General features: G+C 47.3%; 2 protein-coding genes across 3 annotated transcripts in view; one reads left to right on the top strand and one right to left on the bottom strand.

The window, feature by feature from the left end:
- The window catches only part of AP1G2 (adaptor related protein complex 1 subunit gamma 2), a 102,393-nt gene extending 89,622 nt beyond the window's left edge, over window positions 1-12,771 (bottom strand). Inside the window, exon 1 of the mRNA XM_068242165.1 lies at window positions 12,684-12,771. The gene's annotated coding sequence lies outside the window, so the exon portion shown is untranslated. The remainder of the gene's footprint in view (window positions 1-12,683) is intronic.
- An 11-nt stretch (window positions 12,772-12,782) lies between these two features.
- LOC137522142 (dehydrogenase/reductase SDR family member 4-like) overlaps window positions 12,783-15,335 on the top strand; it is a 36,269-nt gene continuing 33,716 nt past the window's right edge. The window contains exon 1 of one of the 2 annotated variants that reach the window (XM_068242176.1): window positions 12,783-12,884. The gene's annotated coding sequence lies outside the window, so the exon portion shown is untranslated. Of the gene's footprint in view, window positions 12,885-13,100; window positions 13,121-15,335 lie in introns of those variants that run through there. The other variant, XM_068242186.1, reaches the window with a different exon arrangement.

The following is a 15,335-nucleotide window of genomic DNA, read 5'->3' as shown; positions in this document are numbered from 1 at the left end:
TGTAGCTAGCCTAGTGCTGGCTACACTACAAAATAGCCTTTTCTTTAAAAAAAAAGCCACCCGCGGCCGCATGGCCACATGAAATAGAACGCCAGGGTGGTTAAAGTAAAACTCTAACCCAAAGCAGGGTTGATAACTAAAGGTGCATATACACATTCAATTTTGATTGGCCAATCAATGATCAACTTTATCACCTCCATGCAGTAAAATAGAAAATCCTGGACAGCCATTATTTTCATAGGTCCATTTGGCCACCAGTATTCCATATTCCTCCCATAGGACGATTCCCTACTTGCACGCTACATTCAATGCAGGAGGCTGTAGCAATGCACTGCACTTGCGTTGCTATGCATTTCTCCCAATCAGCTGATCAACAAAACTCACATGCTTCTCCAAGAGTTCTCCTAGACATGACCATCACATCACTAGCGTTGGCTGTGTGTGTTTTGCATTGCAGGTGCTGTTACTGTGGAGAAACATCTTAGCGTCTGAAAAGTGCTGTACCTGAGAATAATTTCAAAGTCATTTGGACAGTAAAACATGGAGGGCTTGTTCACACTGCAAAAGCTTTTTAAGCTGGTGATTTTGAAAAGCTCTTGCTAAACAGGAATACTTTACCAAGCTTATCGGAGCACAATCTTCCAATCCCCGGCGTCTTTTTGCCACTTTCAACTCCCTGCTTAAACAACCCCCCCCCCCCCCTCCTCCGTTTCCTCCCTCTCTGCCACATATTTAGCCACCCACTTCACCCTCCGGGGTGCCGCTGTGTGAGTTCCAGGCGGTAAGAGTGCCTAGGAACCCCGCGCCCCCCCCGGTTGTATGGGGGCAATGGGAAGCCTCCTCGTGGCGCCCCTGGATAGTGGTAATGTAGCATGAACTGATTCCCGCAGGGCGATTGTTTTGCGGTTTTGGTTTTTGACCCTGCATATTTAGGCATGCGAAAGCAAATGCATATTTGCATGAGCAATGTCTCGTGATTAGCCAATAGGCCAAATTTGCAAAGCCAGATTTGTCAGGTTCACTTGGTTGATGCACACATTTCCTCTCTGGTGTAATTAGCACTTCACCAACAAAATTGTCTCCATCCGTCAGGAAATATCGAATCTTCAATCTTCACCTCCCACCCCCTCCCAACCAACTCCTCCTCCACCCTATCCTCCCCTCACCTCCTTCACTCCTACTACCACTGAGGAAGTCAAGCACCTACTGCAGACTTCCCATACCACTACCTCCCCCTTTGACCCCATCCCTTCTGATTTACTTCAGCCTCACTTCACGGATTTGGCCCCAGTCCTCATTACCCTGTTTAACCTCTCCCTATCCACAGGCACCTTCCCCTCAGACTTCAAGCAGGCCACAGTATTGCCCCTGCTCAAGAAACCCTCCCTCGACCCCTCGCTGCCCTCCAACTACCGCCCTATCTCCCTCCTTGCCTTTGCCTTAAAACTCCTTGAGCGTCTGGTTCACAAACGCCTGACCCAGTACCTCAATGCCAACTCACTGCTAGACCCAATGCAATCTGGATTTTGGCCTGCCCACTCAACTGAAACTGCTCTCACCAAAGTGGTCAATGACCTTGCCTTAGATAAAGCTGAAGGTAAATACTCCATTCTCCTCCTCCTTGACCTTTCAGCAGCTTTTGACACAGTAGATCATCCCCTACTCCTCCAGTCCATGGGCATTTACGATCTCGCCCGGACCTGGTTTTCATCCTACCTCTCCAACCGGTCCTTCACGACCTCCTTCAATGAGTCCTCGTCCACCCCCAACCACCTCTCGGTGGGAGTCCCCCAAGGTTCGGTTCTTGGCCCCCTACTGTTCTCCCTATCCACATCCTCCATTGGCAAGGTTATCTCCTCCATGGGTTTTACCTATCATCTGTATGCAGATGACACCCAAATCTACCTCCACACCCCTGACATCTTGACCACTACCAGGGCCGGCCTTAAGTTTCACAGCTCCCTGAGCGTAACCAGATTTTGGTGCCCCCCCCCCCCATCCTCTTCACGCGCACGCACGCACGCACGCACGCACGCACGCACACACAGGCACAGATCACACACACACACGCACGCAGATCAAATAGACACGCAGATCAAATACACACGCAGAAAACACACACACACACACACACACACACACACACACACACACACACACACACACACACACACACACACACACACACACACACACACAGATGCAGATCACACACACACATGCAGATCTCACACACACATGCAGATCACACACACACACACACATCACACACAGATGCAGATCACACACACACATGCAGATCTCACACATACATGCAGATCTCACACACACATGCAGATCTCACACACACATGCAGATCTCACACACATATGCAAATTATACACACACTCACACACACACATGCCATAGATAAATCGGTGCTGCCAAGAACATGCCTGATCAATAGTGCAACCAATTTGGGGATGAAATTGGACATGCTGCAAGATGTAGGGCTGGCATGCTCGATCAGGTGCACGGCAGCAATGGGGTGCAATATCAGGATGAGGAGCAAAACTCCCTGAGCTGTCCCCCCAATGTAAAATGTGCCCCCCTCACCCGCAGCCCTGTGTAGTATACTTTACCTGTCGGTGGCCGCCCCTGGCTTTAAGGTCCATTCTCATACACGTGTCCCACTTGGTTGCTGGCGCATGTACCCACGTACATGCCGGCAACTACGTGGGGTGTGTGTTTGGAAGGTAGTGCGGAGACAGCCAGCAACAGACACCGACAGGTAAAGTATACTGCACAAGCCACGGATTGAGGGGGGCATGATGGATATTTACATTGGGTGGACAGAGAGGCCGCGTCACAAAACTGATTCCTGAGAGAATCGCCTGTGGTGTATGGGCAGCCGGTGGATCTCTCTCCGATCAGAGAGAGATCTGTCTCTTAGTCGATCTGCCCATGTATGGGCACCTTATAATAAAAACACTAAGGACTGTGTGGAAGGGAGAGAGGCATGAGAATGGGGAGGGAGATAGATGTGAGAAATAAAAAAGTGGCACATCAGAAAGAAGGGAAGATACAGTGGTAGAGGCAGAGGAGATGAATAGTTTCTCACTAGTGCTCCAGTCTTTATTCAGTGTGGCTGGGACATGCAGGGTTAAATAAACTATCATACTAGGGTGAGAAGTGAGAAAGCAGAGAGGGGGAGGGGCTCAGGGGGATGCTGCAGAGATAACAGCTCAAAGTCAGACAGAAAGTAAACTAGTTTTAACAGCGCTCAGCTCTACTATCACCTCTCCCACTAGATGAGCTTTCAGCTGCAGCACTCCGATCTCTCTCCCCCCTGCTGTGCAGATCCATCGCTGGCTGAGAGAGGCTATAGCCAAACTTGCCGCTCTGCAGCCTCACTGTCCATGTCGCAAACAGCTCTTTGCTCAGCTCCCAGGGCATTCTTCTGAATTAATTTGTAAGGGCTTTGCTTGATGACCTCACCAAGCGAGGACCCTTAAAGCCACCATTCAGAAAAATGCCCCAAGAGCTGAGCAGCAAAGCTGCTGGTGTTTGCGAGATGGAAGGTGAGAGCCACTGCTGCCTGTACCGTTCTCTTCTACATCGGAGGGAGGGAGGGGAGGGAAGGGAGCTCAGAGCAGGGCACATTAATCAGAGGGAATGAGGGAAGCTGTGCAGGGGAAGACACTTTTATGGAGGGAGGGAAGCGTGCGCCCCCCCTGGAAGCCGGCGCCCTGAGCGACCGCTCCGGTCGCTCAGGTCAAAGGCCGGCCATGACCACTACCATGGACAAGGTCTCCTCCTGCCTATCAGCCATCTCCTCCTGGATGTCCGCTAGGTTCCTGAAACGAAATCTAGACGAAACGGAATTTATGATCTTCCCACCCCGGCTATTTATGAACCTCCCAGATGTGCATGTCACTGTTAACCACACTACCATTCGCCCTACCTCTCAAGCCCGCTGTCTGGGTGTCACCCTGGATTCTGAACTCTCCTTCACTCCTCACATCCAAAACCTCACTGCAACTTCCACCTTCGTAACATCTGTAAGATTCGCCCTTTCCTGACCTTTGACACCACCAAACTCCTCATCTATGCCCTCATAATTTCCCGCCTCGACTACTGTAATGCCCTTCTGTCTGGTCTCCCTATGAACCGAATAGCCCCACTGCAGTCCATCATGAATACGGCAGCCAGAATTATCCACTCCTCCCATCGCTTCACCAGGGCGGCTCCCCTCCGTGAACCTCTCCACTGGCTTCCTATCCAGTCTAGAATCGGATTCAAGATATTGGGCTCTATTCATAAATCGTTACCGCAAGTTTTCCGCTCAAAACAGCGGACTTTCCCAACCATTTAGCAAAGTAAGCATTCATAAAAGCTGTTCCCGCATGAAAATCTACAATTCCCCAGCAGAGCGAGAAATTTCCACCTTCTGCAGTGTTTTTCTAGATTTATCTAAAAAAAAGTAACAAAATGGCCATTCATAAAGATTAGAGGAAGCGGTATGTGGACGGGAAATACCGCTTCCTCGAAGCCTGCGGATTACATACAAGTGAATGGGACAGACCTCCCAGAGAGAGCAGTGCGGCGTAAGTGTTTCCGCATGCCTTCCGACAGCTTACCGCCAGCCTTCAGCGGGAGATCTCCGCACTTGCATCGCAGCTGCCAACATTTTTATGAATGGCCACCCAGAAGCCTAAAATACCGCTGCGGTATTTTCCCTCCAGGAGTTTTTTCGCCACAAATTTTTTATGAATAGAGCCCATTGTGTCTGACCTACAAATCTGTCCACAAAACCTGTCCAACCTACATTTCTGATCTTACTCAGAGGTACACACCTAGCCGCTCACTCCGTTCCAATGAATTTCGCCTGACCGCCCCCCGCATCACACAGTCCCATGCACTCCTCCAGGACTTCTCAAGAGCTGCTCCAACACTTTGGAGCTCTCTACCTCCACCCATTAGGGCAGCCCCCTCCTTCAACATCTTCAAGAAGGCCCTCAAAACTCACCTTTTCACTCTGGCCTACCACCCCTTACAATTGCTCTAAATCCACAACGGAACTCTGGTCCCTACCTTTCGTGTCTCTACCTCTCCTTCTAGATTGTAAGCCTTTGGGCAGGGTCCTCCTCCTTTTGTGTCCTACCTGATCATGCACCTCCATTACTGTAAACCCATGCTATGCACTTGAGTGAACCTAACTTGCCTAATCTCCATGCTCCTCTCCAGTGACTGACTAAGCATTACCTTGTACTCATACTGTGCTGTGTGATCTGGTTTTCTTGTATTCTTGTATTGTCATATTGCTGTTTGTCACCCCTAAATATTGTCTGTAACCTAAATTAATGTTCAGCGCTGCGTAATATGTTGGTGCTTTATAAATACAAATAATAATAATAATAATAATAATGCAATGCTATGGAGGATTTTTACAAAATCACATCGCTCCAGTGTGAACATACACATAGGATAACATTAGCAAGAGCTTTTAAAATCACAAGCGCTTAGAAAAGCTCTTGCAGTGTGAACAAGCCCAGACTGTGGGTGTGGTACAGGGTGATTGATGACTCAGGGGTACAGTGTAAGCTAGTGGCCCAATGAGGGCTCTGGTATGTGGCCATATAAAAGCTGTAGTTACCTGGGGCTCTGGGTCATTTTGGAGTGGGCTGGCGAGCCTAACATGGATACAAAACAGGTGAAAACTGATGAAAATCTACCGGACAGGACTGGAACATAACTGTACACATTTTCATTTGGCATAGGTGTGAACCTAGCCTTAGTAGATCAGGCAGGGGTGTATCAGGGGTGTATCTGGGTAATATAGAGCCTATGGCAAACACTGAAATTGCGCGCCCACCCCTCCTCCCGGTCAGAGCCCTTTTTCCTCTATAAAAACAGCATCCTTTCTCTAATACATGCGTTATGGTTGCCTGTGTTTTTTGGCTCGGGATATTGCTGAAGTTGCTTTTTTGGAAGTATCTCTTCTTATTCTCTCTCTGTCCTCTTTTCTAAGACTAAGCCAAGTGCACCCTCCATACACAAGTTAAGTAGCCATGCTCCCCAGATAACAGAATGAATCAGATCTGAGGTCTGAGTGATGGGGACAGGCATGGCGGCACAGCAAAGGGGCATGCATGGCGCCCATGGTGCTGTGGCGCCCATGGCACAAGCCATGCCTGCATCCCTCTAGATACGCCTCTGAGATCAGGCCCATGGTGTCTTGTTATGAGCAGACATGTTGCACTATAGTTCAGATAAAGCCCTTCTCCAGTGTACTTACTATGCCCCCCTAAGATATGCATGAAAGTAAATATCTGACTTGTCAGGATAAACAGCAGTCACATGACCCACACTGCTCCCCTTTTAGATCCTCTAACAAACAGGCCCTTTTTTTTTTTTTTACAGGCCCTGGTAGCCTCCCTCTGGTACCACTATCTCCTCATGCCTCCCACTCCAATCATTTTGAAGGAAGTGCATTGCATCCCCACCTCCTTTCTGAATGCAACATTCCCCCAATCAAGGAAAGGAAGGAGTCAGAGAGGCATAGTGTACAAAACTAAGCTGGAGAGTAGCTTCTACTGTTCATAGAATACAGCAAACTTTCAGATCTGAAGATAGAAGAATGTGGAAGATGTTATGCTCACCCTCATACTGACACAAAGGGCTCTATTCATAAAGCATTCCCGCATGCGGTAATGCTCAAAACAGATGACTTTACTGACCACTAAGCAAAATGTCAATTCATAAAAGCTGTTTCCGCATGAAAAGCTGACATTCCTGAGCAGTGCGGGAAATTACCGCCTTATGCGGTGATTACCTCAATACATGTCAATTCATAAATATTAGAGCAGCTGGAATTGGGATGGAGAATACCGTCTGTTTAGAAAATGTGATAAGGATGCGGATAACAGCCAAGCTAATGGGGACAGCTCTCCCAGGCAGCAGCAGAGAGGAGGGAACAAAAATGGTTTTCCGGAATACCCAGGCTGTGTTTTTTAACCTCTTGGGTACCTGTTTTCAGATAAATTTCACATCAGAAAGCCTGCATGTGTAAACATTTCTTGAAGCTCTTCTCAACTGTGGCAATTAAATAGATTAAAAATACTAAAAGACAGATTCAGCGCAGATTCAGGGCAAACAGAGGCAGTTTAAAAAAAAATGCACATCTAAAGGGAAGTTGGGGATGCCTCTTTTATTGTAAGGCTGTCTTTGCAGGAGAAAATGTATCAACTCAGGCAGCTTCTCATGTTACGCCAGCCTAGTTCGGGAATTCTTCGATCTTTTATCACAACTGTAAACTTTTTTATGAATTAGCACACAAAAGTCGAAAATACCGATGCGGTATTTTCCCTCCAACATTTTTTTTTACCGCAAAGCCTTTTATGAATAAAGCCCAATGAATGAGTATGCAAACCAGCAGTGGTGTAATGAAGGTGCTTTGGGCCACCTCAAGCTAATATGGCAATTGAAGGAAAGCCTCTGGTTTGTAGTCCAATGGCCCCGTTGTGGTCGCAACCTTTGCATCCCCTACTGCTACACTACTGCAGATCAGGCAACAGAAACACAAAGTGAACCCGAGGCAAACTTCAGGTACAAAAAAGATGCATAAGAAGGGGGAAGCCTCTAAATCCTGTAGAGGCAACTCATGTCCTCCTCGTCCCTACACGAATGACTCCAGCTTACTGCACAGGCATACTCACACAGACGCAGTACTGCTGCACTCGTCCATGAAGAGGAGCGCAGCCTAGATCTGAAATCTGACAAACTCTTACCGGATTTCTTTGAGGTTCCACAAGTGGCCACGGTGGTTGGGAGGACGGCATGGGAAGCCTCTACAGGATACAGAGACTTCCTTCTTATAAGGTAAGTATCAATTTTTTGACCTGAAGATTGCCTCAGGTAAACTTTATGGTGCGTACACACAATTATCTCAGCTCAACAGAGATGGTTCCAACCGTCCACCTAAGCAGAGACTGTGTACAGCTGCCCTGAAGTGTCGCAGAAAGGTCTAGAGTGCTAGATCCTCTTGGCTGGATTCAAGGAGCTGACTGAAGTTTATCTCCATACTCCGTAAGCAAAACTGGATTATTATTATTATTATTTATTGTATTTATAAAGCGCCAACATATTACGCAGCGCTGCCTGGATTACCTTAGGGCTCGGAGACTCAATATGCACATAATATTTTTATATATACTGAAGGTATATATTATGTCCAAGTGAAAGGTATATATTATGTCCAAGTGAAAAAATATAATAGAATTGTACGTTGCTGATAGGTGATGTCAAAGATCCCCACTTTTGTAGAGATGGTTGTTTCAGTTTGGCATACATCTCCCCAAATTAACCAGTGTTTACTCTTTGTATACAATGTACCCCTTACTGTTCACATTGGAATGGCTGTTAATTTCACTGCACACCACTATTTAAGATTACAACTACTCAGTGGCGTACCTACCATAAGGCTGCGGGTGCTCACAGCATCAGGTGTACCCACGGCTAGGGGTGCCGCTGTGGCGCTCAGTCACTGTGCTCTTCCACCTGGGACCTTTTTTCATAGTTTGGGCAACATTTGGGAAAATAGCAGCAGTTGTAGCACCCCTCCCCCTTACTGTTCCATGGGCAATGTGTCTTCTCGCTCTCTACACACAGCCTGCAGTGAGTGAATGTGCAGAGCAGAGTGGAGAGAATGATTGTTGTGGGACATTAGCAGGGAGAGTTGGCAGGATGTGTTAAAGGATACCCCAACTGAAATGTGACATAATGAGATAGACATGTGTATGTACAGTGCCTAGTACACAAATAACTATGCTGTGTTCCTTTTTTTCTTTCTCTGCATGAAAGAGTTCAATATAAGGTATGCAAGTGGCTGACTCAGTCCTGACTCAGACAGGAAGTGACTACAGTGTGACCCTCACTGATAAGAAATTACAACTATAAAACACTTTTCTAGCAGAAAATGGCTTCTGAGAGCAAGAAAGAGATAAAAAGGGGGAATTTCTTATCAGTGAGGGTCACACTGTAGTCACTTCCTGTCTGAGTCAGGACTGAGTCAGCCACTTACATACCTGATATTTAACTCTTTCAGGCAGAGAAAGAAAAAAAGGAACACAGCATAGTTATTTGTGTACTAGGCACTGTACATACACATGTCTATCTCATTATGTCACATTTCAGCTGGGGTATCCTTTAAGTGCTTCAGAAGTTGCCTGTCATTAGTAGCCATGTGCACTGGCTGCTGTAATAGCAGAGTGCCCTAAACCAGAGTTCCCCTAGCCCAGGGGTCGGCAACCCGCGGCTCCGGAGCCGCAAGCGGCTCTTTTTCACCTTTGCCGCGGCTCCTAGACCGCGGCTCAGTCGCGGCTCCGGTGCTGCAGGGCTGCCCATTCTGACACTACACCGGTAGTGAGTGTCAGTGGCTGCGGCGCGCTTGTTTCATGTGCGCGTGTGACGTGTGCTGCCAGCTGGCCGGCAGCCTATCAGAGAGGCCGCCGGACCAGTGCAGGGCTTCGGGCGGCCATTTTCCCGTAGCCCTGCAGTGTAGTGCAGGCAGGACGTGACGTCGGGAAGGAAGGAAGAGGAGCCGAGGGAGTTGCGCGCCACAAGGAGGTCGGGACCGGAGGTCGGGACAGGAGGAGATCGTGACAGGAGGTCTTCTGACTAGGTGAGTAAATGGGTTTTTCTTTTCAGATCTGCTGAAGGATTTGTGCATATTGGGGTCATATCTGCATATTGGGGTCCATATCTGCTAACGATTTGTGCATATTGGGGTCATATCTGCTAACAATTTGTGCATATTGGGGTCATATCTGCATATTGGGGTCATATCTGCTAACGATTTGTGCATATTGGGGTCATATCTGCTAACGATTTGTGCATATTGGGAACATATCTGCTAACGATTTGTGCATATTGGGGACATATCTGCTAACGATTTGTGCATATTGGGGTCATATCTGCTAACGATTTGTGCATATTGGGGTCATATCTGCTAACGATTTGTGCGTATTGGGGACATATCTGCTAACGATTTGTGCGTATTGGGGACATATCTGCTAACGATTTGTGCATACTGAGGTCATATCTGCATATTGGGGACATATCTGCTAACGATTTGTGCATATTGGGGACATATCTGCTAACGATTTGTGCATATTGGGGTCATATCTGCTAACGATTTGTGCATATTGGGGTCATATCTGCTAACGATTTGTGCATATTGGGGTCATATCTGCTAACGATTTGTGCATATTGGGGTCATATCTGCTAACGATTTGTGCGTATTGGGGACATATCTGCTAACGATTTGTGCATATTGGGGACATATCTGCTAACGATATGCGCATATTAGGGTCATATCTGTTTTATAATGGCTTTGCGGCTCCCAGTTTTTATTCTCTTTTCGGAAACGGGTCCAAGTGGCTCTTTGATTCTTAAAGGTTGCAGACCCCTGCCCTAGCCTGTCCTCAAGGCCCACCAACAGGCGTACGTTAAAAAGGGGCGCTGGGAAAAAAGTGCGCTGGGTTTTAAACGATAAGCATGGATAACGTTTAAAAATATATTGTACTATATTTCGTTTATAAATAATGTTTTATAAAGTTATAAATCATTAAATAATGTGCATGAAATCGGCAATTGTGAAAACGTTAATCTTCCGTTTAAAAACTGAAATGCATAATAACGTTTAAAAAAAAAATAGTAAGTAACCCTCCCTGTACCTACCCCTAACCCCTAGACCCCCGTATTGGTGCCTAAACCTAAGACCCCCTGGTGGTGCCTAAACCTAAGACCCCCCTGGTGGTGCCTAAACCTAATACCCTCCTTAGTGATCACTGTATTGTGTGTAGAATAATGTTTTAGAAACAGTAAGGGATAAAATATATTACAATTTACGTTACGTACTGATCGCTTTATTTTGTGCATAATAATGTTTTACAAACAGTAAGGCCCGGTTCACATTAGCGGTCGCCATCCGGAATCGCCGTGCTGGAGCCGGACCGCATGCAGAACGGACGGAACGGACGCACGGCATAGCAAAGAAAGCCTATGCGTCCGTTCACATGTGTCCGTTTCGTCCGGACCGGCATAAGACCCAACATGCGCTATTTTTTGGTCCTGCTCCTCCGGCAACCGTATCCGGAGCGGAGCCGGACTGCACCATCCGGCCAATACAAACCAATGAGAGCCGGAGAGCGCACCACACACTGGCTAAAAATCCGGATATTCTACCCCACTTCCTATGCGTATTGTAGCGGCGATTTTGGATGGGGACACATGGGCAAGCATTTTGGAGTGGAGCAGCAGTGACTTTAAACGTGCTGGAGATGTTGGCAGTATGTCGGAGGTGGAGGTGAGTGCTAAACAGCGGAGGGCCTGATTCCACAGGTCCACCTTCTGCTGACCTCCCAGACCCCAACATTTTTTTTCGGGTTTCTACTATCTTTTGCCAAACGGATCCGGATCGCATCCTGATGAACACCTGATGCAACCTGACCGTATCCGGATCGGATCCGGATCAGAACCGTACGGTTCCGATCCGGATCCGGTCCGGATCCGGTCAGGTCATCCGGTCCGTTTGGCAGAGAACCGCAAGTGTGAACCGGGCCTTAGGGATAACATTTAAAATAATGTTTTATTGAAATAGGAAACGTAAATCATCACAAGCAGTTATAAAACATTAAAAATCTTCGGGCGCCATTGGAAAACGTTATTATTCTCGGGCGCCCTTTTTTCCTGTTTGGTGCCCAGTGAACAATATTTATTATGGGAGTTAATGGCGGCGCCCAATTTGTCCACTAGCCACCTGCGCCCTTTTTTACTGTTTCCCACCAACAGTACATTTTGCAGAAAACCACACACATGCACAGGTGGGGTAATTGGTGTCTCATCAGAGCGGATTACCTACCTCTGTGGATTTCCACAAAACATGCACTGTTGGTTGACCTTGAGGACTGGGTTAGGGAACACTGCCCTAAACTACTAATTATTTATCCTGATCAGAGTAATTAATCAATAATGCAGGGCAGTCTGCTATTGCAGAAGCCAATGGCACTGACATCTTCTGCAGCAGTGTATAGAGTACAGAGTTTCATAACAGTTAGCGCTGTCCACATCCTGATGACTCCTTTTCCCCCAAAATTTGCAGCGACGCTCCGCGCCCCAACCTGTCAACCCTTCCATCAAAAAAATTGGTTGTTTTTGGGGGGTGTCTGTAAATAATCAAGAAGTTTTAAATCAGGATGATACCATTTATTGGCTAACTACAAATGAATTGAATAAGATGGCTAACACGGTACAATACCCTACTGCTGTAAATAATCAGCACCGGGTGTCAAATTCCCTAGGTACGCCACTGCAACTACTGATTTGCAACGAAGAAGGTAAAATTTACAGTGACCTTTATTGCCAGTCTATAACTAGGCCTCGAAAATAAACAAAGCAGAGAATAAAACTGAAAGATTTTGATTATCTACGTTTACCTTCCACTACTGCAGGCTTTAAAAGCAGTGTGAAGTTGTGTATATATTTCACATTTACTCAACAAAACATTTGGTTTTGTGAATATCATATCCCTAACATTAGTAACTTTGATCCGCTAATAAAACAACAACAATAATATGCAACCTTTAACATCTTTTAACAGGTAATGGTAGAGATGTTTTTAATACACCGTATATTTTGCTCGCCTTGTTACATGGGTATCGTCTGAAGCGGTAGTACCAAAAAACGGGCAGCAGGGGGAGACGTAGTTTGGGAGAAGTATGCTAGGCTATCTATCCCAGCAGCAGCACGAAGAGCAGAGCGCCGTAGACGAGAATCCTGAAGCCGCCAGACAGAAGTAGCTGCTACTCATTCAGGCAGTAAAGTAATCTAATCCCTATCAGAAGGTTTGTGACAACTCTGTTATCTGGCATCAGGGTGTTTTTACAGGTTAATGCTGCTCCTATCAGACTAGGGTAGACACTAGCTCTGCAGTTGAGTGCTGCAGCATGCTGGGATTTGTAGTTCAGCCAGAGGTCAAACTAGGGTTCTGCCTTCCTGTTTACGGATTACAGTTGCAAGACTGACTGGAAGGGTCTTAGTGGATCACTGTGTATATGGGATTTACCCAATTATACTGCTGGTATGGACGGAAGTACCAAAGGTTGTGGAGTAGTCAGTTTGGTTCACAGCCCTTCCTCATGTGCACAGAGTTAATCGGACGGGGAAAGACAGTGATTATTACTGATTATAATTTGATTAACTGATCAGGCTGTCAGTTAAATAATAACTTTTCATTTTCAAATCTGCCTAGCTCTGTGGAAAGAACTGGTTCATCCCACTGTGTCACAATACTAGCAACTTGTAGCTGCAAAGTATTGTACCCAGATAGTTTCAATAACTTTTTTTTTTTTTTCTTGAGTCTTCTCAAAAAAGGTATGTTAACACTCTATTAATAAAATACAATGTAGCCACCAGCAAGCCAGGGGCGTTGCTATCCCCAAAGATCAGTGGCACGTGCCCCAGATGTTCCTCAGGCAGAGTAAAACCCAGAATAGCAGCCCAGTAGCACCCAGAATGGCACCACACAGTACTCAGCATGCCCCACAGAGGCACCACAGCACCTAGCATGGCATGAGTACCTTTAAAATTGGCGCTGGTAGACTTAGGCGCAGGATACAGCGGTATATGGCTGATCCTGCTTCTGCACAAGTCCGGGCCGATTTAATTACTATTCCCCCTCCAGGCCGCCATGGGTAGTGGGGGAATGAAATAATTCGGCTTCCAGCGATTGCTGGAGGCCGAATTATTATGTTTTTAAGCATCCTCGGCTCCGTCTTCTGACGGCGCCGACGTTACTCACTGAGCACTGCAATAGGAGTGATTCCTATTGAAGTCTATGGAGGCGCCGGCTGCGCACAAATCTAGCAGCGCTGAAAAGCACTGCTCCGCATGGCATTACAGCATCCAGCAAGCCCCATAGAGGCACCATAACACCCTGCATGGCACCACAGCATACAGAAATGGGGGGTACGCTGGGTGCTATGGTGCCTCTATGTAGGTATATTGGGTGTTGTGATGCCTTTATGGGGGCATGCAGGGAGCTGTGGTTCTTCTATGGGAGAATGCTGGGAGTTGTGCCTCAATGGGAGGCCCGTGGGAGCCTGATAGGGGTCCACTAGAAGGTCAGGGAATGCTATGGGGAGACTGGCAGCAGGCCAGCTCACTCAGCAGAAAGCCAGCTCAGTCAGCACAGAAGCCAGATAACTGTGATATGCTGCGTTTTTTCTTTTGTATTAATGGAGAGGAGGGCTTCATCCAACATTTTGCTGGGCAGGCCTACTTAGACCGCTGTTAAGTTCATGAAAATTTGGCTCCAACCATGACCACATCCAAATTCCGGTGCATAGCCACACTCATCTTTCAGCTGAAGTGCCCCGGATGTATTAGGATCCTAGAAACGCCCTTGCAGCAAGCAGAACACGTATTCAGGAAAGGTTGTCCAACATTTATTCAAGTCTGATATTTATTTATTTTTTGTACTTTTACATTAGTGGGACAAACCTAGCAGTTTAAGAGGGTGCTACCCAACCAGGAATTTCCCTATGAGGTTTCCTGCTGGGTCACCTAAAGTAGACTGCCAGGCACACTGCTTCAGGAAGAGGAGCTGCGCGGCCCTGAAGTGGAGGGGGACCGCGCTAAGCAATGGGTGGCTTCAGATCAGCAAGGGAAGTCTCAATAGGAACCTGAAGCTTCCTTCTCTTAAATGAAACCCGAGGTGAGGCGTATAGGGAAGCTGCCATATTTATCTCCTTTAAAACAATACCAGTTGCAATACTTTTAGCCATAGACCCTGGACAAGCATGCAGCAAATCAGGTACTCTGACTCAGGTTTTACTGGATCAGCCATATCTGAGCTCCAGCCACTTCAGCACCCCCTCTTACTCTTACTCCTGGGTCCAACCCAGACGGGGTTGCCTCTGAGCTCCAGCCACTTCAGCACCCCCTCAGACTCTTACTCCTGGGTCCAACCCAGACGGGGTTGCCTCTGAGCTCCAGCCACTTCAGCGCCCCCTCCGACTCTTACTCCTGGGTCCAACCCAGACGGGGTTGCCTCTGAGCTCCAGCCACTTCAGCACCCCCTCCAACTCTTACTCTTACTCCTGGGTCCAACCCAGACGGGGTTGCCTCTGAGCTCCAGCCACTTCAGCATCCCCTCCGACTCTTACTCTTACAGGGATTGACTCGGACACTACTTATGCCAGAAGATCGACAGAGCTGCCAGGCAACTGGCATTGTTAAAGAGAACCCGAGGTGGGGTTCTAACAATGCTATCTGCACACAGAGGCTGGGTCTGC

Source organism: Hyperolius riggenbachi, chromosome 1 (genome assembly GCF_040937935.1).
Source record: "Hyperolius riggenbachi isolate aHypRig1 chromosome 1, aHypRig1.pri, whole genome shotgun sequence".
NCBI classification, from domain to species: Eukaryota; Metazoa; Chordata; class Amphibia; order Anura; family Hyperoliidae; genus Hyperolius; species Hyperolius riggenbachi.
This window is presented reverse-complemented; position numbering and strand designations above follow the sequence as displayed.